This window comes from Rhipicephalus microplus, chromosome 9, assembly GCF_043290135.1.
Source record: "Rhipicephalus microplus isolate Deutch F79 chromosome 9, USDA_Rmic, whole genome shotgun sequence".
Lineage (NCBI taxonomy): Eukaryota > Metazoa > Arthropoda > Arachnida > Ixodida > Ixodidae > Rhipicephalus > Rhipicephalus microplus.
Genome location: NC_134708.1, coordinates 92,487,537 through 92,515,499, shown reverse-complemented (window position 1 = coordinate 92,515,499; position 27,963 = coordinate 92,487,537). Strand labels below are relative to the sequence as shown.

At 46.0% G+C, this 27,963-nt stretch overlaps 1 long non-coding RNA gene across 1 annotated transcript; it reads right to left on the bottom strand.

Annotated features, from left to right (window-relative positions):
• Window positions 1-16: 16 nt before the first annotated feature.
• On the bottom strand, window positions 17-21,940 carry LOC142771399 (uncharacterized). Its single transcript, XR_012885896.1, has 3 exons — window positions 21,807-21,940; window positions 21,679-21,746; window positions 17-101 (listed from the first exon to the last, which is right to left on the bottom strand). It is a non-coding gene; the product is annotated as an uncharacterized LOC142771399 (long non-coding RNA).
• Between the last annotated feature and the right edge of the window lie 6,023 nt (window positions 21,941-27,963).

Below are 27,963 nucleotides of genomic sequence, written 5' to 3'. Positions count from 1 at the left end.
GAACTGAGAACACGTACAATCACTTAGTGACTGGACTTTGAAAATGGCGCAGGAACGGTCAAGTGCCATGAAGAGTAATGTTTCAGTTCTTGCGAAGGTGTCTGCAAAAGAAACAAAGGAGACGAATAACATTTGCAGCTTTTCTAAGCGATCAGTAGAGTGCACGAATGGCATAGGAAAGTTCATCACTGAAACATCAATGCTTAATCCTTTTTTATAATCGAAAAATTTGAAGGTTTTAGGTTTCTTGCAACTGTACAAGCTGAGTCTTCACAAAAGCGAACTATGAAACACTGAAGTTGCAGGCCGATTTAGGTTATCGACGCTCGAGTGTTCATCCATTGATGTCTTGCTGACAAGCTCTCTGCTCAAAGCATTGGTCACTGATTAATACGTTTTATTTCAGTGAAAGAGTCGACACCCTGAACGCATAGCTGCTGCTATTGCACCCACTATATAAACATTTTTTGAAGGAACGACTCATTGACTACGATTTACACACCTGACAATACACTTCGAGCAGAGTGACGTGTCTGAGTTTAAAACACTGCGAAAGATTCAATGGATCTATGAGGGAATGTTTGTGTACCACGTGCCGACGCGTGAAGTAGGCATGGTCGTTTTGTCAATAAACACTGCACAGGAATAGAGATCATGCAATCAGAAATTCGTAACCGAAAATTGCATTATTAACCTGACGTTTCCAAGGCGAACCGGCTTCTTCCTCGGAGTTGAGAAAGTCAGAGCAGTGCGACGCTTATATTCGCTTGCTCGCCTAGCGTGAGAAGTTCACCGTGACCCGTCGATAAAACGTGGTAGTATAGAGGGAGGGTAATGCCGCAGTGGAGCGCTTGATATTCCCAATGGAGCGCTTGATGTCCTCCGCTGTCTCCTGAATGTACCAAGAGTTGAGAAGGAGTCGCAGGCGTGTGCACCATTCTTTTTTCAGAATTACTGCGTCATCCGGATGGATGTGGTAGTCAAAGCGCTCGCAATGTCTTGTTACGAAAAAAAAAAGAACACATGACGGTGACACCTCCTCAAATCCTGCCACATCAAGCAGGCACAGGGGAACACGAACCACTCAACTGAGACATTAGCATCCCTTTATGGCCGTGGTTTGCGATGGGTCGCAGCGAACATTTCACGCAAGGCGAGCAAGCGCATATAAGCGCCGCACATCTCTGGCTTTCTCAACCCTGAGGAAGAAGGTAGTCTGGCATCGAAACGCCGGGTTTTTGTATACAAATTAGGTTGAAGTTTTCTAATTACCTCAGTCCTATGCCGACCAGGCAGACTTCTGCGAAATGCTCACCTTTGATAGGAATGGAGATGTACGTCCAACACGTGATTGCTTTTCACTGACCAACACGTGCTCTCAGATAATGTTCGCTAGCTATCGGTAACAGAGGATAAAGTGTGTTACCTGTCATCTCGTGTATACTAAATATACCTATCGCAGATATGTACTCACTCGTAATTGTTTACTCTTTCCATTGTGTTATAGTTATCGACTAATGCCTGATACTTACACCAGTGGGGTCTCATATTGGCTGGTACAGGCTTGAACTTCCACGTGTTGACATCGCATCAGCTAGATTTGCCAAATTGTTAGTGTTCGTTCGTCCATCGTTCCGTAATAATATTTGGCGTTCAGTCTTGCCCACTAGTAGAAGCGATAATTGTGTATTTCTTGTAGGCAACTACGTATCTTCGTGATAGAGATTACACATTTATATATGACTGTTTCACTTCTCTACTAGGACAGTGGTGTACTCCACAGGACTTCGCAGAAGGACACTGCTCACGACACTAATGACAGGGCCCCAAAGTGCGCTATATCACTGAATAGAACAAACCCCTGCGTTTGAACCTGTGTTCCCTAGTTTTGTCGAAATATAGCCTCAAATATTAGCGAAAAAGTCAATGGGACGTTTTGTTGGTACGCAACAGGTTCCTTTACCTCGTAACGCTTGACTCAGAACCATTTAGTGTAGAATACGAAGTCCCGCTCACTGAGTTACAAGCTGCGTGTGTTATCGATGGTGCCAACACTGCTAATTGGCACCTACATCAAAAGTTGGTGAAAAACTATGTGAGTTGGTGATGATTTCCCAACAAATTTACCGTTTTCAGTGTCATTGTTCAGACTTCGTATCACTTTCACTGTAGCCAGCTTGTTGCAACTCACATTAAGCGCGGCTGTACGTATTCATTCCCGCCGTATGCCACAAACATAGAATTCCATAGTTGGCGGCTAACTGCGGGAAAATATTGAGTGTTATATTTCGAACACTTTGAAGCAAACTTCTCTAACATCACGAAGCTCGCAGCTAATATTATATGTTACCATGCACGACTTCGAACACGCATTATAAACGTGTAATATTAATAGGGGCGTGTTTTGCTATCGCATTAGTCATTTCTCTGCCTCTTTTGTATATCAGTTTACTTGAGCACCTGTCAATAACTCAAGTGTTTTGCTGCCGAGATTGCCTAAATACGTTCTAAGCTAAAACGGTCTGCTGGCACATTTTTGTTCCGAATTTGTTGGTTTGAAATGAGGCTCCTAGTGAGCACGTCAGTGTGGAGTTTCTAGCCTGTGCGAAGACTGCTCTAGTGGTGACCAGTAGTACTATGCGCTTATTAAAAAAAATATATGTTAGCGCGTGTGATGTATTGCAGAAAAACCTATTATTTTATTGGAAAAGAACAATGTTTTTGTGAAAAAAAAACGTAGTTCAAGTCAGTGGGTGGGCACTAAAATGTACATATATTGCACCACACTGAGCGGACGGAAAATTCCTTGGATCAGTCTTCGCTGACTTCAGTCAAGCCTTTGATTCTATCAATCACGCTATTCTTTTAAACAAGCTCTCTTCAGAGCGTCAATAATTGGTGTCTTAACAACAAGCTTCTTATTAATCCCCATAAGACAAAATTTGTTATTTTCAGTTGTAGGTAAAAAAGCGAGATAACGCACTCCCGGTGTATGTTAATAACCATGAAATATTTAATTCTGAAAAATGCACATTTCTCGGTGTAGAACTTGATTGTTTTTTGAACTTGAGCCATCATATTGAGTTAATAAAAGTAAAAACCGCCTATGGTATTGGTGTTCTGCTCAGGGCCCGACAATTTTTTGCACTTCCTACCCTACCTGCTCTCTATTTTGCCTTCCTTCATAGTCATTTCCAGTACTGTATTGAATCTTGGGGACTCACATATAAAACTTGTGTAAGCCCATTAGCTCATATTCAAAAACAGGCTCTTCGCATAAAAACGCACAGTGATTATTGTGCCCATTCAGCTCCACTATTTTCTTCACTAAATATTCTTCCTATTGCAAATATGATGGCCTTTAACTTAGCTGTAATTGTCTACCGCCTGGTACATAATCCGGATCTTTTATGTATTGTAGGCAATAAAGTTACCACTTCCTCAACTACTTACGTTTCTCCTCTCAAAACAATATCTTATTGCCCAAGGCGCGCACTAATTACGGACTAAAAACAGTGAGCTTCTTCGCCATCAAGATATGGAACACTCTGCCTTTAGAGACTAAAACCTCTCCCTCGTTAAATGCATTTAAACATTCAGTTCGCCTTTATCTGAATCTTTCTTTATACCTCTGACTTATGTGTAGTTCCTGTCGTTGCCTTTTTTTGTCAAGCATTTTCATGTTTTTTATCCATTTCCATTAATTTCTTCGGAAATATTTTTTTAGTGTTATTCCTAGCGATGGCTTTGTTTGCACTGTATTAGCTTCACTTTTTACATTTCCTTTTCTGTGTACTTCAATGTCAAATATTCTCTATGTTAATGCATACCATAATGCCTCTTTTATTAATTTGTACGCTTATTCATGCTTTTTCTACGCCATCCTGCTCATTGTTTTTACTTTTTTGTGTGTATTTTATAACAATAAATTTCGTTGCAGTGTTTACACTAAGGGACTTCTTTCTGTATACCTCTCCCCATATGTAAATCCCCCCCCCCAATTACGCTCATTAAACTGAAACTGAAACTTCTCAAATTGAAGCCATCTCTGGACAGGCTAGTTTTTTTTTCTGTCAACTGGGCGCTACTACACGTTCGCCGCATGTGTTTTCATCTAATGTTTCACGGGACTTTTAACAACGAGCAAAACTATTTTATCATTCTCTGTTACGCTTAAAAAACACTGGCTTGTATTCACGTGAGCAGTCAGCTTTTATATCAAAATATATTACGCTAATTATGCACAAAAGCACGTTTATTTTCATAGTAGACTTTACGCAATCAGGATTTCAAACATTTGTTGTATCCCTTGCGTGTTCTCGGCACAATATTTGGGGTCAGTTCAGCAGCAGTATTCAGTCATCTTTATGTACTTTCATTTTTTTTGTTGCGACCATTTGAGCGCCGTTTTTAGCTTGCCGAAAAGCTCCAGCTCGGCATATAAAATATAATTTACTGAGAAATGCTTCTCTTTTGTTAGCTTACATGTCAAATACGATTATGCTCATTTGGCTGGAGAATCTATGTTGTGGTCATTTGTTGTCGACATCTGCGTATAGGGAGGAAAATCAGGGGCTGTTCATTTCGAATTAACTATCTGCTGATAATATTGGGAGTTCAAATAAACTGCCTTTCTATGAACTAGCTTTCGTTATAACAGTCTTCAGCAAAGTTAGGCTTACGGGTTTTCGGAAAAGCATAATCACCGGTTGGTTACCTTACGATACATCTACGGGAAAAGGCAGCTCTCAAATAAAGTCTTTATGCGCAGTAACAATGAATGTAAATCGATGGCTTTTTTAAATTTATTACTGTATGAGACTGTCAAAGTGTCTGCAATTTCAAAGTTTTGCTGATTTCGAGTGGCCGCACTCCTATTTTGACGTTTACTCTCAATCCACGAGTTGCACGCTCCTGTTTTGTGAACTAACTAGCTACTTTTATGCGTTTCTTACGTTGAGTATATACGTCACTGCTGGTTCGAGAGCACAAAAAGTCAAGTGAAAAGATTTCAACTGCTAAATATTAGACTGACGCCTGATTGAAACTATGGGTAATAGTTAGAGGTCCTCAGTAGGGAGTCAGATATATGTTCTAGTAGTTACTTACAGGACTAGCCAAATAGCGTTGAATAGTGGATAAAATGGTAAGGAGCGAATTATTTCTTATAATAAAAAGTGGCAAAAGGCATTAAAATTTGTTCAAACACAATAACATGTTTGCATCACTCACCGTTAAGCGTCAGCTTGAATTGAGAAATCTCCGCACACAAGAACATGTCCACGTGACACACTCAACTTCGAGCGAGACAGGAAGAAGTTAGGAGAGAATAAAGGCGTGAGAAGTAGAGTCGTCCAGAGCACTAAGCCGCCCTAAGCTTGCCGGATCAAACGTTTGAAACCACGCTGGTTTAATTTTTTTCTGTTGCTTAACCAAAAATGAACGTTTACCTTATTGCAAAAACCAGCGCCACTGGGTACCAGCGTCCAGTGCCATGCCTGATAATGGGCCCAGTATGGCGCTGGTACCAGTGCCTCCCAGCGCATGTACTGGGCGTCGCAGTACTCTGCGCAAAATGGCTTCACAGGGTTGAAACGTGGATGTCCAATTGCCCTTAATAAATAAATAAATATATAAATGAAACAACGCGCATTCAAAAATTCACAACAAAAATTTAAAAAATAATAAAAATTGAAAAATAAAACACCCCTTGACGGGATTTAAACTGGGTACTTTCTGATCTCCAACTGAGTACGCTACCACTACGCCACGCCAGAACGTGCTTTTGGGGTTGTAAAACGACTATTTATCCGAAGAACCCGCCGTTCAATTTCATGTTTACAAGTCGCACAGTCAACACTGACACGATATTCCTTTCCAAATAACAATTGCGTCTTGATTCAACAGTGACGACCGCCTTCCGGGCACCGAATGACGTGCAGATATAAGTTTTCTGAAGCATCTACATCTTATCTCTCAAAAATCTCAAATTGACTAGAGGAGCAGCCACAGATTGTCAGCTGTTGCTGCCGATAGTTTTTTTTTTCTTTTGATAGTAAATTCTAGCACTTGCTACTGGTCAACAAGTACAGATGATTTAAACATCTTGCTTGGTAGATATCCACGCACACGAGTGAATATTGAGTATTTTTGTTCGCGCGACGACCATGTAGCAGTACACATACGGCGTGCCGGATTACATATTTGCAGTTATATCGATACCTGCTACTAACGAACCGCCAAAGAAATCGACTAATGCAATCTGCTAAAAAAGTATGCCAGTATGTTAGCTCACTAACGCGTACAAAATTATGAAATCAAAATTGCGTGCTCTTAAGTACAAGTCAGAGAAGTACCGGCTCCTGCGCTCAGAAGGAAGCTTTCGGTGAAAGCCTACGTTGTTGAAAGCACGACACATCGATCATTGCCGCTCCTTGTGCGGGCACCGCACACGCGGATAAATGATTGATTTAGGCTCAGGAATGTCTGAACTGTTCTTCACAGTCATTCTTACACTTTATATTTGTGCCTACTTAATGTAAAAATCGCACGCAGTAGGTACACCAACGCGGGCGGCACGATAGGCCTCGCTGGGACGGGGCACTAGGTAAGGCTGCTTTCGAAGCAGCTGAGTTGCGATGCTTGAAGTTTTTGCATTTGAGCTTCGCAATATTTCTAACTGTTACCTAAACTGTACCTGAAGTAAGTAAAAGGTCAATCGATGCGAGAAATGCATTTACGGAGTGGAGATGGCGAGCGACAGCCGTTTTTCTGGCCTCCGCTTGCAGTATACAGGGGGCGTGCCAGTGTACAGATATATGCAGTTATATCAATACCAGCAATTGAAAAAACACCCATAGAAATACTAATCCAATCCGCTGAAAACGTATGCCAGGGAGTCAGTTCACGAAGGCGTACCAAATTACCAACTGAAAATTGCGTGTTGTTAGATATCAGTCGGTGAAGTACCGGTTAAGTGCGGCCGGCAGTTTTCGGTGACGGCCTGCGTAGCTGAAAGCGCGATGTTCGATCGTCAGCGCTCCTCGTGCGAACATCGACACAAGACAAAATGGTTGATTTAGGTTCATGGATGTCTAAACTATACTTTACAGTTATTCCCACACTTTAAAGTTGTGTGTACAGGAAGCAACAAGCGCCGGTCTATATATACTAACGCGGCTGGCCCGACAGGTTTAATGCTCGCTGGGCCGGGCACTAAGTAAGACCACTCTCGACGCGTTGAGTTGGTATGGTTGAAGATTCTGCATTTGAGCTTTGGAACATTTCCAAATTTTACCTGAAGTAAGTAGAAGGATAAGCATGGCTTGACATACATTTATGCGGTGTGGCGGAATCGAACGACAGATTTCTTTTTCTCGGGTCCGCTGGGAAACCTTGCGAAGCAATAGAGAGAGCTCATTTACGTTTCGTCAACTTTGCGGCAAAAACAATTTCCTATTTCTGTTAGGAGTGGCGTGCAGCTCCAGGCTTACAAACACTGCAACTTGGCATTCTTACAGCAATCCACGGATGATACGAATATGGCCAGTTTACGCGGGGTCAGATGCGAAAATGGTGCATTATATTTGCTGCGATATCTACGTGCACCGCAAAATTTACGTATGTTTGGTATCTGCTAGGGTAGCATCTCTCCCTGCCGTCGAATCAAGCGTTTTATATTCAACGACACCGAAACAAACTATGGCACACTATATGCACGCTGCAGCTTCGCTGGTAGAAACAGTGCGTGCTCCAGTATTCACCAGCGCTTGCCAGTGAAAATTCCAGCGCTTCCAGCACTTCGCAGTGCGCACCAGCATCACAGCTGTTGAGCCAGCGCCCCTACCAGTGAGACACAGCTTTTTCCCAGTGCACCCCGCGAAGTGCCAGTGATTACAAGCGTGTACCAATGCCGAAAAACGTACTGGCACCACGCTGTTTTTGCATTAGGGTAGGTAGTTAAGAAAAAGCTATGCGAGCCATGATTCATGCAAAGTTGAGACCTCCTAGGCTGCAAGGTGGTATTCTACAGTGCTAAGAAACTGCAACAGAACGATCTACTTGGAGATTGTGTAGTAGCCTAGCATACAAAGATGACGTTCGGTTCGAATGCAGATGCCCGATTATTGTCAATTGCATATTAACTTAAAAGGCGTGATGGAGGAATCGTTAAAAAAAGAACTCAGGGGTGTGGCCTCAATAGTGACCAACTGCCGGTAATGCCCTTTCTCACCAGAGCAGGTTTGGTCACCCTGGCGCAGTCCTTGGCCAATACATCAAATGACCACAACAATTACCTCTTGCTCGCAGTCCCCAGTGGCTGCTAAGCGACTGTCGAAGGAGGCTGTCTGACCGGCGACACAGTGGAGGGTGCGAAGAGTTTCTGGATCTGGACAGGCCGCCAATGGAATTTGAATTTGACTACATTGAACGCTAGAACGCTATCTAGTGAGGCTGATCTTGCTGTGCTATTTGAGGAACATAGGGTGTCAATTGGGATGTACTACGCTCCTTGAAGTATATGTGAGGCATATAGACTGCTGAATAACAGACACGTCCTATGCTACCATGGATTAGGTGGCAGAAAATAACTAGGGGTGGATGTTCTATCCACCAAACTATCGGTGGCATTATAGGGGAATACTGTAGCAGTGAAAGTGTGGCAAGTATCATATTTCCACAGGCATGGAACGAGGTTGAGCCATGGCAACGCGAGTATGTGCCATTTTGTGCAAAAGAAGAGGACTGTGGGTTGTGCTCGTGGTCTGACGTCCAGTGCTGCCGCTTCTGTAAACAGACGTTTCGGTCGTTCTGTAATCACGTGATATTTTCTGGTGCAGGTGTCGGGTAGTGTTGTATGCACTGCAATCAGCAGCAAGATCCCGACAGTAGTCGCGACTTGGAAGAACCAGCTGACCTACAGCGTAGCAGGCAACAACTAGGCCTACCAACTGAATTTGGACCGCTTCCACAACTCGGCAATCCTATGGCTAGTGCCCAAGAGACAACCCAAGAGACAACGATGCGTCCTCCTCCATGGTTCTTCAACGCCCCGCGAACCCCGTAGCCGTTCCACGGTGACCCTTACGAGGAAGTCGACTACTGGCTTGACGACTACAACTGTTGCGCCAGCGTCAACGAATGGAGCGAGCAGCGAAAGCTTTTGCATGTCTAATTTTACCTCGAGGACTCTGGGCGCACTTGGTTCAAAAACCATGACGCCGCTACGACAAGCTGACCAAAGTTTTGCAACCAGTTGCGGAATACCGTCCGAAGCTCTGACCGAAAGGAGCAAGCGGAACAGCTCCTTAATTCCCGAAATCTGCGTCCGAACGAGAGTGTTGCCATGTTCGTTGAGGGCATGTGGCGGCTGTTGAAGCGAGTTGACTCCTCAATGACAGAAGAAAAGAAGCTGCGCCTCCTGATGCGGGGAGTGAAAGAGCAGTTGTTCACTTGACTAGTGCGCAACTTTCCCAGCACTGTAGAGAATGTACTCTGTGTAGCCACGACGATGTGCAGAATGCTAAGGCAGCGTTCGTATCAGTATGAGGGTCCTGGCAGTCTTTCGTTAGTGTCATCGGCCCTGCCAACACCTGACGTCATGGCTATAAGAGATTTGACGGAGCTCGTGCGCAGTATTGTGCAGGAGGAGCTGCAAAAGCTGCACGCGGTGTCTTCTCAGCCCCATGTTGCTGCTCTAACGGATGTCATCCGCGAAGTGGTCTGGCAGCTGGTCTGGCCGCATTTGAGCAACATTTACAACGACTTCAGTTCGTCTTCGTCTCTATTCGATCCGCAGGCCTATCGCTAAAACCGGAGAAGTGTCACTTCGGCTACGAAAATCCTCGGCCACCTTGTCAGACACAATGGCATTCAACCAGACCAAGAAAAGATTATGGCTGTTGCTGCATTTCCTCCACCTACGAACAAATGGGATTTGCGCCGATGTTTTGGTCTCGGTGCCTACCACAGGCACTTTATGCAGAGCTTCGCTAACATCTCTGAATCTCTTATGTGCTTAACGAAGTAGGATACTCCTTTTGTATGGGGTCCAGAGCAGAGAGCCACTTTTTCCAAGCTTCAACAGCGGGCTTCAGAGTGAACACTTACTAGGGCACTTCGATGAAGACGCCGCCACCGAACTTCACACCGACGCAAGGAACATAAGTCTTGGTGCAGTGCTCGTCCAGTGGCAAGAGGGCGCCAACCGTTCCATTGCATATGTGAGGCGCATTCAGTCATATGCGGAAACTAACTACTCGACCCCAGAGAAGGTGCAAAAGAAAACTACCGATTGGCGAAGAATCCCAACCGAACGCCGTTTCCTGTTTCCAACTTCTTCTTCTTCTTCTCTTGCAGTACTAGCCTGCACACGTTTATTTCTTTTTTTTTCTACATACGCAAGCCTCCCAGTAGCGTCGCTCAATTCTAGCCTGTACAATTTCTGTACTGGTTTTCTGAAAAACTTCCCGTCTTGGGCTTTCACTCGACAAGCTCGTTATACCATCTTGTCCAGGGTAAACGTCTCTGATTCGCCAAGGGGCCAAATTCCTCAAGAAATGCCAGGCTCTTTGATTTTCATCACGTCATTTACTCGAAGGCAGCTGCTGGGCTGAGCTGGGTATAGGTGAATTGACCGTAGTTCTAATAAATACTCTTTTTTCCTTCGCATCCACATATGATCCATCATCTTCTGCCGGTATCTCAACTTTTTGCTGATGTCTCTTCTATTAGCTTCAGCCCTGATGGCATCATAGTTATTCTTGCTCTGATCCGGAGGCGCTAACAATGAACGTCCAAGAACAAAATGCGCTGGACATATCGGAGAGGGCCCTTTGACGTCTGTATACGTGTAGCTCAGCGGTCTTGAATTAACAACCACTTCTACCTCAAGTAGCATTGTCTCATCTTGTTCGCTGCTGAGCTCTCTCTTTCCCATCACCTTGCGCAACGATGACTTGACACATCCGGACAAGCCTCTCTCACCATGCGCCCCACCACGGTGCACCGCGCACAATAAACTACCACTCTATGCGGTAGGTGACCAGAAAAGATGCGTATGGAGAGCTGCGAATGGAGAAAGATGCGAATGGAGTAAAAGTTGTGAATGGAGTTCCCGAGGTGCCGTGACGCTCTCTTAAAGGTGAGAGCGTTATCCGAGTACATTGTTGCGGGTACGCCTCTGCGAGCAAGAAACCTTCGCAATGCTAGCAAGAAGGCGCAAGTCGAGATCGCACTCGTCAGTTAAAGGTGTACTGCTCTCGTCGTCGCACAGGTGAACAGCAAGATATAAGCTTTTGATTTTTCACCATGTAGCTCATTGTGTTTTTTATATAGTTAACCTGCAAAATCCAATCCTACTACATAGAATGCTCGTAAAAATAAAACACGGTCTTCAGGCATCGGCGCATATTGCACGTTCTCAGGTTCCACATTGTATCTTCGGCAAAGAAAGCATTTGAAGATTATTCGCTTGACTTCTTGTCGAGCGTGGATGATTCAATACCGCTGTCGTATTTGCATTATAGTGCTTGCCACACCAGTATGCAAAGCTCTGCAGTGAGCCTTCATCACTACCAGAGACGTGAAAGGATGTCTCTGTGGCAGTATGACCGGATGTTTTTCGTCATATGTGGCATCCATTCTCTCAAGTCATGCGCCAAGCCGAAGCTGTCTGTTTTGGTCCAAGAAAGGGTGAAGATCGATCAGCATAGATAGTTTGGGGAGAGTGTGTCCAAGCTGCAGTCGTTTGACGTCCTTCGCGAATACTTCCAGCTGAACACATTGGACCCAAAACGTTTCATACTTGCTTAGCTCCCGTGCCGAAATTGGTTCGCTGAGTGAAGTTTGAAGTCCACGGCATCTATCGACCAAGCGAAAGACCCAGGTGGGGACGCTTAGGAGCCTCTGGAGGTCGCTATGCTTCCTTATAATGATCGCAGGGTGTAAGTTCCTGGATGACACTTGTAAAAATACATGTTGCATCTCACTCTCTGCCTCTTCGTTTATCGGTTTGTACTGGTTAGGTTCTGAAGGCCAGCTTGATTTTGGCTAGGACAACCAGTCAGGTCCATACCACCATTAGCGACATGCACGTAGAGTCCTTATCGGCATGCCTCTAGTCAGTACATTCGCCCGGTTGTCTTCACCCGGGCAGAAGCACCATAACGCTGTTTCTGTAACTTGCGTTATTTAGGTCACTCTGTGCTTTACAAATTGACTCCACTTGCTATAGTTTCCGCGGATCCAGCTCAGTGTGATCATGGAGTCAGTTCACATCAAGCAATGAAAATGCTTGAAACCCCACGAGGAGCAAATGTATTTTAGCAATGTGGCTCCCACTACCACGGCCATAAGCTCGAGGTTTGGAAGCGTTATTGTCTTAATAGGTGCCACTCTTGACTTTGCTACTATCAGAGAGGTAGCTTAGTTCCCACCTTCATCAAATGCTCACAAAAAGGCACATGCTCCATAAGCCTCCAGGCTGGCACCGACGAAATTATGCGGATCAGCCTCTTCATGTGCTCCATGCAGTCTGTCTCACGCAACGCGGAGTCTTTATGTGGCCGAGCTGTATTACATCTGCACACCAGGCTGCCCACAGCGTCTTGATCTCTGCGGGCAATTCTTTATTCCAGGAATGACCTAAAACCCAAAGTCGTTGAAACAAAAGCTTCGAATTGATGGTGAATGGCGATAGAATGCCAAGCGGGTCATAAATTCGAGAAGCAACTGCAGTAGGGTACGTCTCGTGTCGAGCTGGTCAGCCACTGAATACTGGGCTACTGACTTAGAAGCAAATTTGAAGTAATCATTTCCTATATCCCATTGCATTCCCAAGACCGCAGCTGCTTCTGCGGATGTTCCTTCTACTTGCTCCTCCTGGTTGTCAAAATGTTCTTCAGCTGATGGTCATTGGTCTTCCCCTTTCTGAGCTTCATGCCAGCATCTTTGATAAATGCTTTCGACTGCTCATAGATGCGCCTACCTTCATGGAATGTGTTCGGACCCATCAATCAATCATCTACATAAAATGCCTTCTTTAATGTAGAAGCGAGCTCTTTCTCTTCACATCCGTTATCTAAGTGGTAGTGAATAGTTGCCATCAGAAAGAAAGAGCTTGACGTTGATCCACATGGTACCAGTGCCATGCGGCATTCGACGAGCTTACGGTGTTGGCTTACGGAAATAGAGTCAAACCATAAAAACCGCAAAGCATTTCGGTCGGTCTCCTGTATCTCAATTCGTAAGAATGCCTTTTCGATGTCGGAATTGATGGCGACAGGGTACCACCGAAAACGAAGAAAGACTTGCAGCAATTCTGGATTGAGGTTCACTCCTTCATCGAAGCAGTTTTTAAAAGATGGTACACCTTGGGTGTGTAACGATGCGTCGGACACTACACGCAGTTCGGTAGTTAACGATTCCTCTATTATTACTTCCCTATGTGGCATATAATATTTGGTGTAATCTCAATCCTGAGGAGTATCCTTAGGCACCACTTCCGCGTGACCCAACTCCAGATATTGCCGGATTACTGTGTCAAATCGCCGCAACATTTCTTCCATTGTTAATAGCCTTCATGTTAATCTTAGTAGACGCGATAGTGCGATTTCCCGATTGTTCCCTAGATGCGGTTTCTTATCTTCCTTCCAAGGCAACGCCACAGTGTATCTGTCACTTTTCTTGCTAATGGTTTCATGGAATAGCGCAACGGACTCGTGGGAGGAAGGTTCCGTTGAATCTGCGATACCCATTGCTTCTAGTTGCCAAAACGATTGCAAGATCTGCGAGGTTGATTCGTCATCACCAAATGCTTGCACTTTCAGAATGCAGACCATTAGGCTAGAGCTTTTTGGAGACTGGGTCTTTGTATCGTCCATCCAAAAGCCGTATCGATTGCTACCAGTCCTAGAACTTCTGCACTTTTGATGATACGTCCCGACATGATTTGCCAGAGGTGGTCAGCACCGATCAACAAGCTGAGGCTATTTTCCGTTTCCGCATCAAACCTCTTTTCGTCCGCAATGACTTTGCCTTCAAAACGCAGGTTCTGAAGGAAATGGCTGTCAACTTTCGGGGAAGCGATATCGTGACAGATAATTGGAACAATGATTGCGCGCAACGTGCAGGTATCAGAACCATGTTGGCTACGCAGAGTGATTCTACCACTTGCCGTTTTTCCACAGTACTTGGTGATAAACAGCCAAACGTATTCAGCGCAATTCGTGTTTCTCCCAGCACCTCTACGTGTAATGTCTTGGCGAGATCTTCCGTAACGAAGGATCACTGGCTCCCTCCGTCGAAAATCCCTCGGACATACCTCGTGTTGCCGCTTTCATGACAAAGGCGCGAAACGTTTGTATATATACTTCACTGTGAGTTGTTGTGCCCCCACTCAGTGAATCCTTGTCACACAGCAAAACTGATTGGGGCGACACTATTCCAACTGTGCTGCCGGAAGCATCAACTGGACGAGAACGGGTCGTTGGTTACTTCGATGTGTAGTGCGGGTCGCACATACTTGATGCGTGCCTCCCGTGAAAACTCGAGCAGGCGAACTTGACGCGGCAAGAACGTGCCTGAAGTCCTCAGGACGTGCATCGATACCAGTGGTTGTATTTCGCAAACATTCTTTTCTTCGAAATAAGGGCAAGGTTTGCGTCACAAGTGCGGGTGCCGTGTTTCTTCGACTTGCAGAAAAAACACTCACCCCACCTGCTCGATGTGTTTTGTAGCACGGCTTCCGTGCTGGTGCTGCCGCTTCGAGTCCTCGGTGCACTGTCATTCAGCAGTTGGTCATTAAAGGGCTTGCACTGCTCCCGAATTTCTAGCTCTATACGTGTATAGGTGTGCAGCTCCTTTGACTCCGCATCAGATGTAGCAGCTGCCACTCTTGGCTCAAAGACATTGGCAGCAGACCCGATTTGTCTTAGTGCCTGACTGTGCTTTGCATGTGTGTAGGCCAAACTGATGTCGTACGGTAGATCTTTCTGTAAAATGTCCGTCAGCATAGTGGAAAAGCTAAGCGTAGGAACAGTTAGCGAAGTTAGACAACGGATATTCAGCTGCACAGCATCGAAAAGTCGCCTAAGGCCACGGACGTCACTTCCCGACTTGATGTGAGGTAGATAGCGAAGCGCTGATAGGTGGCGTTGCTTGATCTGTTTTCGATCTTCGAAGCGTTCTTTCAATCACTCGATGGTGTCTGCATAACAGACTTCGTAAGTCAGAAAACCACATATCGCTGCTGCCGCTTCACCTGCAAGATAATGACGTAGATAGAAGAACTTCGTCGCTGTTGATAAAGCGTTGTCCAGGTGGACAGTTTGCTCAAACTGCTCCCAGATAGCCGACCATTCATGTATATCACCTCTAAATGTTGGCATGCCAAGGCTCGGCAGCCTTCGGCAAATTGCGGTCGGCACGTCAGAAGGTGATGGGTTTGCATTCTGAGAAGCAGGCGCTACTGTACTGTCTACATGCTGCAAACCGTCTATCTTGCATCGAATCTCGGCGATCATGCTTGTAGCTTTGTCGTTAGACTCTGCTGCCGCGACATACTCCGCTTTGAGGTCCTCGTCTGGTACGTGCTCCTCGAGCGCATCATTGATCTTCGAGAGCTCATTGTTGCTCGCTGACACACAGTCACAAATACCTATGAGCTGGGCTTGTTCGCGGTAGGGTCACTTAGCAGTGACCTTGCTTCTTGCAGAAGCTTGGTGTTCTGGGCTCGTCGAGTGGAGCGCTTGGTCTTGAGGTGATCCATCGGATCCGTTTTTGAAGTCTAGTCCGCTCTACGCCGATCAGGAACGACTCGTGTCCGTCCTCGCCGCCCGCCAAACGACGCGGTCAAGTAGACGGTCCCCTCAAGTCGTGCGATCAAGGAGACGTGTTCGCACGAGGGGTTTCGGCACCACGATGTAAAGGAAAACTACCGATGGGCGAAGAATCCAGACCGAACGCCGTTTCATTTCCAAATTCGTCTTCTTCTTTTGCAGTACTAGCCTGCACACGTTTATTTGTTTTCTTTCCAACAGAAGGAATGCCGTGCTGTTATTTGGGCGATATCAAAGTTCCCATCGTATCCGTATGGCCATCCATTCAGAGTAGATACGGACCCTTATGCCCTCTATTGGCTGGCCAATCTCAAGCACCCTTCAGGGCACCTCGTGAGGTGGAGCTTGTGCCTTCAAGAATTTGAGGTTGCAGTCGTCTACAAGTCGGGCCGCCGGCACACTGATGCTGATTGGCCTTGGCGCGCTCCCCTCGCAACGGCATCGAGCGATGATGATACCGATGGCCATTTTCTTTATGCAGTCAGTGAATCTGACCTGGCCCAACAACAGTAGAATGATTTAAAGATACTACAACTTATCAAATACCTTCAAGGTCACAGCTCGAGTCCACCATCGGCAATCGCTCGTTCAGGGTCATTTTGTGTTCACAACGACATCGTCTACAAAAATAACTTCGAATCTTATGCGGCTGAATACATCCTTGTTGCTACACCAGGGCTACGTGTTGACATTATTATATCTGCTTGCCATGACGAGCCTTACTCCGGCCACCTAGGAATCGCACTAACCTTGCCCGGATTTGGACTCGCTACTACTGGCCAAAGGTCACCCAGGATGCGAAGCATTACGTTAAAACGTGTAATCATAGCCAGCGCCGTAAAGCCCCACCTAAGCGCCCTGCTGGTTCATTGCAGCCTGTTGCACCCGCGTCAAAACCGTTTGAACGAATCGGCAAGAACTTGCTTGGGCCCTTCCCGAAGTCACAAGGCGGCAACCGCGGCATCGTAGTCAGTACTGATTATTTAACAAGGTACTGCGAAACGAAAGCCCCACAACTAGGCACTGTCAATGAGGTTGCGTATGTTTTCATCAACAGCATCGTCCTCGACCATGGAGCGCCAACAGTTCTTATCACTGACCGTGGAATAGCCTTTACAGCCCACGCCGGAGAAACTAAGAACAGCGACCTCTGGAGTGAGGCTGCCGTTGGTCGCCCGTTGCAACATCCTCCCCCGAACTGCCTGCCGACATCAAATGACATCCTTTCCCTGATGTGTGCCATCAACGACAAACGGGTCTGCGCTCGCATCTCCGTCGTTTTCGACAACCACCCGCTAACCGCTCTGGTACATACGGATGCCAATTTTTCTGTGATAAGCGCTGACCTCGCTGCACAGCAAAGAAAGGTAACGACACCGTGGGGACATGGACCCGACCTCCGGACTGCGGGATGTCACCTATTGAAACCACTGGGAAAATGCATTGCCCGGCTCCGAATTCGTGAGTCGCCATACATTGCTTCCTTCGTCGTATTGCGCGAATGCTCCCAAAACCTAAATCTCCGAATGGATTTCCTCCGTGAGCATGAAGCCGTTATTAACCTTCCTGACCTGCTCATAATGTTCTCTAACGACCATATAGCCAGACAGAAGGATGCAGTTGCGCAGACCACAACAGTTCGAATTGCTGACGACACCAGCGCACTTTCACCGCGAGCCAGTATGTTGGTAACTGCGGAGAGCGACTGTGACAACAAGAGTAGTGGCATCGCGAAAACTAACCTCTCGGTGCTCTTGGCTCAGCAGATTTATGTCGCGCGCGCTATCGTCCAACTGAAACATCGGAGGACTCAGTTTCTGATCACGAATTTCGGCGGCCAGTACCAACACTTGGCAAAGCGAACAGCGATCACGAACTTTGAAGCCATTGATAACGAAGAATGTTCCACTATCGCTCCGACTGTCACTGCTGCTGAAGGTGACACTGCAATAGCCAGTACAGTTGATGTGAATTGCCAGATATTCCTTGCGCAGGAGCAGCCGATACGCATGAGTTTACGTATGTATAGTGACTGCTTTGCGTCCACCTCCAAAATGAAGCAGACCCTAACCGTGAAGCACCGCATTATAATCCTCCCTACCGAACGGCCTGTACGAGAGCGCGCCTACCGCCTGTCGCAAAAAGAGCAAGAAGAAATGCGTTTTCAGGTGAAGCAGGTGCTCGACGATGACTTCATCCAACCCTCCATGGGCGTCACCCGTCGTATTTGTTGAAAAGAAAGCCAGCACTCTTCGATTTTGCGTCGATTACCGGAAACTCAACAATGTGAAGAAGAGAGACGTCTACTCTCTCCTCCAGCGCATGAATGACTCACTGGATTGGCTCCGACACGCCCTATATTTATCCTCAATAGATTTACGCAGTGGCTACTGGCAGATCGAGGTCGATGAACGTGACAAGGAAAAAACAGCATTCATAACTACCGGTGGCCTCTACAAATTCCAAGTGTTACCGTTTGCACTATCCTCTGCACAGGCAACGTTCCAGAGGATGATGGACACCATCCTGTCCGGTCTGAAGTGAAAACGCTGCCTAGTCTATTTAGACGACGTCATTGTTTTTTCCTAAGCATCTGAGCTGCACTGGACGTCGAGCCGAACCAAACATTAGACCACGAGCACAGCCAACAGTCCTCTTTTTTTCACAAAATGGCACATACTCGCATTTGCATGGCTCAACCTCGTTCCATGCCTGTGGCAATACTTAGGTTAAGAAATATACTAGCTGAATGCGGTACAGGCTTATGCGTAAGCATCGAGCCGTGATGAAACGTTTGTTGAACGCTTATATTAATACCTAGTGTCAGCCAGTATATTGTAAAGTGACTGCATACTATTCTAATGAGTGACTTTAATGGAAACGTACGCAATAAACAGTCCGTATACTATGCTGTGGGGGAATATGGCATCTGTTCTCAAAATACCAGAGGGTAGTTATAAGTAGAGTTGACAGAACGCAATAACATAGTGATCTTAAATACCTCCTTCAAAAAATGGACTAACCCTAAGTGGTCGAGTAGAAGTCCTAATGGCGAAACTAAAAATCAAATTGTCTTCATTATGTGGACACATGCAGGCATTGTACAGGGTGTAGAATAGTCGGCAAGATCTGATGCAGCGACCATAATATGGTAACGTAGTCAAATAGATTTGAAAAAGCAAAGGCACAAACTGATACACAAGAAGCCAATTAATGAGCTAGCAGTGAAAAAGAAATCACACAATATTTAGAGTTGCGCTTCAAAATATATTCGAAGCTCTAAACAAGCTAACCGACGTTAGCGTTGACAATATGAAGGTCAGTATTACTGGTATCTTTAATGAGTGTGCAATGTAAGTTTGAGCTACAGTCACTAGACAGGGCACTGGCCAAATACGTTAGCATACGAAATATCTCAATAAAAGAAGACGAACCATAATAGCCTCGAATGCCTTTATATGGAGCATTTAACGTCTCAAAACCACCACACGAATACGAGAGACGCCACAGAGGATGGCTCCGGAAATTTCGACCACCTTGGGTTCTTTAACGTGAACCTGAATCTGAGCACACGGGCCTACAGCATTTCCGCCTCCAGCGAAAATCCAGCCTCCGCAGCCGGGATTCAATCCCGCGACCTGCGGGTCGGCAGCCGAGTATATTAGTCACTAGACCACCACGGGGTGGCAAAGTCTCAAATGCAACCTTCAGTATAGAGCTAATGAAGCTCTCGAGGTTAATCAATAGGCGTAAAGTATCTGACCTCAAAACTTACCACCTAGAGAAAGTTGAACAGGCTGTAAAAAGCAGCAAACGCCTAAAATCTGCGAAGGGAAACAGCTGCACAGCAAAAATCAGATGTGTCCTTTAAGGGACATAAAAGGGAAACAAAGTCATAACCAATAAGGACAGAATGGTTGAGACGGCGGAGTAGTTCTACAGAACCGAAACAACCAGGATGATATCGTAGGAAGCAATAACAGCCCAGAGGAGCTCGCATCCTTCAAATAATGACAGCGAAAAAAAAAGAAAAGCCCTAGAAGAAATCCAAAGAGCCAAAGCCTCTGGCGAGGATAAGTTACGATGGAACTGCTGAAAGGTGGGGGAGAAAATTTGGTTAAAAAGGCCACCTTATATAAGGAGTGTCTCTTGACGGGAAGGGCAGAAGAATCTTGAAAGAACTCCAAGATCACTTTATTCCAGAAGAAAGGAGACGTCAAGGACTTGCAAAATTAGAAGCGTAATTGCTTACTGACCATTCTCTACAAACTATTAACAAATTATTAGTTTCAAGAATTAAGGCGAAACTATAGGTAAATCAATCAGAGCAATAAGCAGGATTTTTTACAGGCTGCTGCAAAATAGACCAGAATTCTACTATCAATCAGGTAATAAATAAATGCGTACAATACAACCGAACCCTATAAATAAGATTCATAGATAACGATAAAGCGTTTGACTTTGTCGATATATCATCAGTAATGCAGCCAATACAAAATCAGGGCATGGATGAAGCATACATTAACATACTAAAATAAACCTATAGTCGATCCACATCTACTATAGTTCTTCATGAAGAAAGCGACAGAATTCCAATAAAGAATGGTGTAAGGCAAGGAGGCACAATCTCTCCAACGCTGGTGACCGCGCATTTACCGGAGGTTTTCGGAAGCCTTGATTGGGAATAGTTAGGGTTAAGAGTTAATGCAGAGTATCTTAGTAACCTGCGTCAGGGGACCAATTGCCACTTATGATTACTGAACTGGACACGGCAGGAGAAGAATAGGTCTGAAAATAATTATGCAGAAAAATAAAGTAATATGCAGCAGTCTCAGCAGAACACAGCAATTTGCGAGAGGCGGAGAGACGCTGGAAGTTGTAAACGAATAAACGAATAGATCCACGGTACAAGTAGTAACCGTGGATCTGAACCAGTAGAGTGAAATAACTAGAAGAATAAAAATGGGGTTGCTGACATTTGGCCAGCATTTTCAAATCTTGATTGGTAATCTGCCCCTAACCCACAAAAGAAAGGTACATAACAGCGGCATCTTGCCTGTACTGAACAAGACCCCTGGAGGCTCACAAAGAGGGTTCTGTTTAAATTGACGACGATGCAGTGAGCGATGGAAAGGAAAATGACATGTGTAGCCTTAAGAGACAAAAAGAGATTAGAATGTGTAGGGAAACAAACCGGGGTTTACGATATCATAGTTGAAATCAAGAAGAAGAAATGAACATGGGCCGGGCACCTAGTGCCAGGGCATGATAACAGCAGGTCATTAAGTTTAACTGACTCGAATTCCAGAGAAGGCAAATGCTCAAAGGGGAGACAAAGTTAGTTTGGCCGATGCGTGTGAAAAGCTCATAGGCCTAACGCGGCAGCAGAAAGCACAAAACCGCATTAATAGATGGACGATGGGAGAGACATTTGCACTGTAGCGGGCGTAGTCAGGCTGATTATGATTATGATTATGATAAGACTGCTGTTTTTGGTCGCAAATGCAAGCTTGTTGGACGTTCGGAGGTCAGTAAAAGATCAAACACATTGAACTGCACGTTCTCAGCGTTTTATAAGCCACGTCACAAGTACAAAAATACCTTAGTTCTAGGGTATGTAAAGTTGTATATTGCCTTGAGAATATGTAAATCGAGAAGTTGCTCAAATCATTGTAAACTACAATTTCTGAATATATAATGACGGTATCAGTTGCCGATGCTAAAATGCGAATTTTCTTACGTAAATTCAGGTCCTAGTGTTTATAAACAAACTATCAGTAACATAGTGCTGGCGCAATACAGACTCATTCATTTGAACGGGGGCATACTTTATCCTCACCTCTGTAGAATACCGTCATCCGCTGTTTCTGCTCTGTATCAAGCACTCCAAGTATTCGCACTTCGCATCTGCGAATAAGAAACACACCACTTGAGCAGAAAGTAGGAAGCGGGAACACAGATACTCACCTACGTCGCTCGAGCACCACACATCTAGTTAATGAAAGAAACAATGGTGAAGCATCCTCAACTTGATCTACTTCGCATCGAATATATCCTCTGCGAGTACACTGGTACCTCCATATTGGCTGCCTCTGGTTGAGGAACTGAAAGAATAAAAAAAATCAATACTCAAATATTGTTTTAAATACCTAGTTTTCTTTAACTTGAGGCCATGCGAGGCTGGTAGGATCTCTTCTCACGTACGCGTTGACAGCCCTGATATTCTAAAGAAAACAAAAGTGCTACTACAACACCTAGTAGTTTTGTGGTTTAATGTCCCACAGCCACCATATGATCATAAGAGACGCCGTATTGGAAGGCTCTGAAAATTTTGACGATGTGGTGTTCTTTAACGTGCACCTAAATCTAGGCACACGGGCCTAAAGCATATACGCCTCAATCGAAAATGCAGCCACAGCGTCTGGGATTCGATTCCGTGGAGTGTGGGTCAGCAGCCTAGTGCCTTAGCCCCAAATCCACCGCGGCGGGTTCCAAAACACTGCTACAACTGTCATTTTCAATATTACAAAAGTCCTTGCACGTGTGGCATTTTATCGATGAGCCTATATTGATGTATCACTACCAATCTAGCTTATAAATACTGCACACGCAATGCCGCAGTCGCTTATGAACTTAAACTGAAAATAACTGGTAATAAAGAGCCAATACTACATATGATTTTAATGCACTTTGATAATACTTAGTTTCCCTTGGCGCACAATTAATGCGTACTGTGATTAGTTCAACCAGACTACACAGATCTATGATGACAGACGAACACTCTCAACATTGCTTCCCCGTAGAATACAAGTTCAACTCACCAATCTGAACTAAAAACAGTCTCGTGTTGCTACTCGTATATTTTTAAGGCATTTTTAATATGGCTCTACGTTTGTAAAAGCTGAAATGCGTTGCATGGACACTCAGTGATTCCCGTTTGCCGATTTCCCACTGCTTCTTTTACAAAACCGTCAATGTCGTCAATGTTCGAGGTAAGCATGTAGGGTTTCCGCCACATAATTTGATTCTGATAGTGAGATAGGAAGGGCTGGTGTGCTACTCACTTGCTACTTTTTTACTTTGTTTATGAAACGGCATCCTTGATATGGCATTTGGTACACGCGTCATCTGCTAAGAGATTTTCATGCTTTTTTCCTCTGTGAAAATTTATTCATCAATTTCGCCAAGGAGCTTAAATGAAGTGAAGTAAACACGACATTATTTCTACTATTTATTTGTGGCTTTGTATTAACTGCATGGATGAATAAGGGTGAATTAAAATGAAAACTTTACTTTTCATACGTAGGAATCAAACCTACAACCTTGAGTTGTCATGCAAGGGCTTGATTCATCGGATCCCAGTTTGTAAAAAATTTCATGCGCTATGTGATGCCATCTATCAACACTTAGCTTTCCACACTCTTTGTCGAGGCTGCAAGCATCGCAGATGAACTATCGCACAATCGCAGGAACACAAATACCCAAAAAACTGAATAGACAAGTGGTCACTGCTGCGAAACACATATGTAATAGCATCGGCAATGATTACTTAGTGCCACAGCTTCGCTCGATACTTGAGACAATTACACTTTTCATCTACTTTACCTCGTTTTTCTTTATTTCCTCATTATTACACTATGGTTGCCGATTACATATTGCACCTATATTTAAACAACTTAACTATTTGCAGAGTTTGTTTTGTTTTTTTTTTGTCTGTATAATTCAAGGTCTTTCTGATCACTCTATTTTTGAGTCTCGTAGAGTCTGTAAGAAATAATAATAATAATAATAATAATAATAATAATAATTTTATAATGAAGGAATGATGACAACAAAAGGAAACAACAAGCATCATCGCAAAGTAGGCACCACGAGATCGGCGTTCGAGCTCCTCCATCTTCCTCGTCCTGTCGCTATGTCGAATCTTCCACCTGCCCGTTTGGTTCGCCCAATAAACCTCTTTACATTTGGTTGAGGTGCTGGGTAACCACATCGCTTACAACCTGTAACTCCGATCCCGCACCCTGCCGTCCACCATGCAAGTTGACGCTGCCCAACAAACAATACCTCTCGCGGCCGCTAGTTGCCCCGGCCCGGTTCTTCAGCGAGACCCCCCGTTCTTTGCGGGCACCAAAGACCAGGACGTCGAGGACTGGCTGTCGTCATACGAGAAAGTCAGTGGACCCAACAGATGGGATGACGCTGCTAAGTTGGGCACTGTCAATTTTTACCTCACCGACGTGGCCAAGCTGTGGTATACGAACCACGAAACCAAGTTCGCGAATTGGTCCGCCTTCAAGGAGGCGATATGTGCCCTTTTTGGTCGTCCTGCCTTACGGAAGCTACGCGCCGAACAATGTCTGCGCACACGGGCACAGGAGCCAGGTGAAACTTTCACATCATATATAGAAAATGTGACCAATTTCTGCCGGCGCGTCGATGCTTCCATGAGCGAGAGTGTGAAGATACAGCACATTATGAAGGGCGTCGACTATGACGTTTTCCATATGCTTCTCGTGAAGTCTCCTAGCACTGTGGCAGAAGTAGTCACTTTGTGGCAAAGCTATGATGAAGTGCGGAAACAACGAGCTCAGACGTGACGCTCATTCCAGACGATCCAACCAGTGACCGCACTGGACGTTATTATTGACCAGACAAACCTTCTCGCACAAATGAAAGACTTCGTGCGAGAGGAAGTGGCTCGGCAGCTTTCTCTGCTGCCTTTTGCTCAACGCCAGGAGCTCTCGCAGCAACAGCCACTGCGACACCAACCATCATTGGCTCCCATGCTCCGACATGTGGTCCAGGAGAAGATTTCCGAGGCTATGCCGGTTCCCTTGCAGCAGCCCCCCGTCACCGCGCCTCTTACTTACGCTGAGGCACTAAAGCGGCGGCAGCCACACCACACCCCGTTGTTCCAGACTCTGCCGTATACCTCAGCCCCAACTCAGCCGTCCACTGCCTGGATTCCTCTCATTGCCACCACAGTCTCAACTCACCCGTCTGCCGCATGGGCTGCTCCCCTCGTCGCCAATACTTGGAGAACGCGCGATAACCGGCCCATCTGTTTTGCATGCGATGGTCCTTGCCATATCGCCCGTTACTGCCGTCGTCGCGTGCCGGGATACACAGACACTCGGACACAGAACAGCTTCATGGACCTTCCTTCATCTCGTCTAGAAAATTCTGGCCCTCAGTCAAGCTCGTCTTCACGGGAATGTCCGCGTACTATGTCTGGTTGCTCACCTTAACCCCGTCGTCGCTCCCTGTCACCCATGCGTCGTCGGCCAGCTCCTGAACACGAGGGAAACTAACCGCTGCAGTTCAGGAGGCAAGAACTGCGCTGTCGAAATGCTCAAGTCCTCGCACATTGCCGTCGAATATTGTCGAAGTTTTTGTAGAAGGTACTCATGCATATGCTCTAGTGGATACCGGTGCTGCCGTTTCCGTGATAGACGCTAAACTTTGCCGCAACCTCCGAAAAGTGACGACGCCTCTTAATATGATGTCCTTGCAAACAGCGAATGGGGACCCAGTTCAGCCTGTAGCCGCCTGTACTGTCCGACTGATGATCGCGAAGGACCACTACACTGTTGAGTTTATTGTCCTTTCGTCATGCTCACACGACATCATTCTCGGATGGGATTTTTGTCGCGTAACCATGCCGTTATTGATTGTGCAAGATCGGAGCTTGAACTTTCCCCGTTTTGCCACCAACCAACCAGCCGCATTCAGCCCGCTGTACACAAACTCGTCGTCAAACAAGGCACTGAAATTCCTCCGACAGCAGCTGTGTTGCTCCCCGTGTTCTGTGACGGCATTAGGAACGAAGCTGTATTCTTTGAGCCATCAAGCCTCTTCCTTAGTCGAAGATCACTTCTTGTGCCTTATTCAACCCTCTCTATTTCTGAAGGAAACAGTGCTCTTTGCCTCATCAATCCCGTTCCGTATCCTTTCGAACTGCTTCAAGTTGGATCTCTCGGACACGTGCATGCCATAAATAAAGAACAAATGTTAACCATGCCGCCATTTTTTTTCGGTGACTACGACGCCATCAGTGCCCTCAACCCTTCCAATATACCACCTTGCGAGCTTTTCGATTCATTGATTGCCGACGGACTATTGCCATCTGAATGCTCTGAGCTCCTTCAGCTGCTCTACCAGTTTTGTGAATGTTTTGACGTTACTCAACCTACCCTTGGCCGAACTCCCAGTTTTTTTCACTGCATCGACACAGTTTCCAACGCACCAGTACGACAGCGACCATACCGTGTTTCCGCCACGGAACGTCAGGTTATCACCGAACAGGTTGACGAAATGCTCAAGCACGACGTTATCCGACCTTCCCAAACTCCTTTTGCGTTGATTACAGGCGCTTAAATAAGATCACTTACAAAGACGTGTACCCTTTGCCCAGGATTGATGACGCCCTTGATTGCTTACAAGGTGCCGAGTTTCTTTCGTCGTTAGATTTGCGTTCGGGGTATTGGCAGGTGCCCTTAGCAGATGGTGATCGTCCAAAAACACCCTTCGTGACACCGGACGGGCTATATGAGTTCAGTGTCATGCCCTTCGGCCTCTGCAATGCGCCGGCCACATTCGAGCGCATGATGGACTCGGTTCTGCGGGGTTTGAAACGGAACATATGCCTCTGCTACCTCGATGATATCGTCGTCTTTGCACCCGATTTCGCATCACATCTTGTACGCCTGAAACATGTCCTCACGTGTCTGAAGAATGCGCAGCTCCCACTGAATCTCAAGAAATGTCACTTCGCTGCTCGGATGCTCACCATTCTCGGTCACGTCGTATCAAAGGATGGCGTTCTTCCCAACCCGGCTAAACTACGCGCTGTCGCTTAATTCCCCAAACCGACGACTGTAAAACAGTTACGCAGCTTTGTAGGATTGTGCTCCTACTTTCGTCGGTTTGTGCGCAACTTTGCCTCCATAATTGCCCCTTTGACTAAACTTTTAAGCATTGCCAACGACATCTCATCATGGTCTTCCGAATGTGATCACGCATTTACCACTCTTCGCCGTCTCCTAACATCACCGCCTATATTGCACCACTATGATCCCACGGCTGCAACTGAAATGCATACAGACGTCAGCGGTGTCGGTCTCGGTGCAGTTCTCGCTCAACGCAAGCCTGGATCCCCTGAGTATGTCGTCGCCTACGCCAGCAGAACGCTCAACAAGGCTGAGGTAAACTACAGTGTTACCGAAAAAGAGTGCTTAGCCATACTTTGGGCGATTGGGAAATTTCGCCCATACTTATATGGCCGCACCTTTGCTGTAGTTACAGACCATCATGCCTTATGTTGGTTGTCGTCGCTGAAGGATCCATCAGGTCGTCTTGCTCGTTGGGCTCTGCGACTTCAACAGTATGACATCCGCGTTGTGTACCGTTCGGCCGCCAACATGCCGATCCTGATGCGCTCTCACGATCACCACTGTCCGCTGAGGTTGCCTCTATATCTTCTATAGAACACGCGCTGTCCGCTCTTGAGATCGACACAATGACCTCTGCACAGCGCGACGATTCGTGGATAATTTCACTTCTGGACGTCTTATCATGGGTACCGACACTTCCCACCACTCTAGCAATGCGACGCCAGGCTTCGCACTTGATGATTCGATGTGGCCTCTTGTACCGGCGCAATTGCTCACAAGACGGCAGGAAGTGGCTGCTCGTTATTCCCCGAAAGCTGCGCTTTACAATCTGTGCATCATTTCACTCCGACCCGCAATGCGCTAACGCCGGTGTCTTCAAGACCTACGAACGTTTAAGGAAACGGTACTACTGGCGTGGGATGTTTATTTTTGTTCGACAGTTTATTCGCGGCTGCCAAGAGTGTCAGCGACGAAAACAGCCACCGAATGCAGGAGCTTGCGTGCCCTGACCGCCCATTCGATCGCGTCAGAATCGACCTTTATGGACCACTGCCATTGACCATAGCAGGTAACCGGTGGGCTATCGTTGCTGTAGATCACCTGACACAGTACGCTGAAACCGCTGCCCTTCCTACGGCGACCGCACAGGACGTCGCATCTTTCATCCTCCATTGGTTTGTGTTGCGTCACGGCCCTCCTCGCGAGCTCCTAAGTGACCGGGGCCGTGT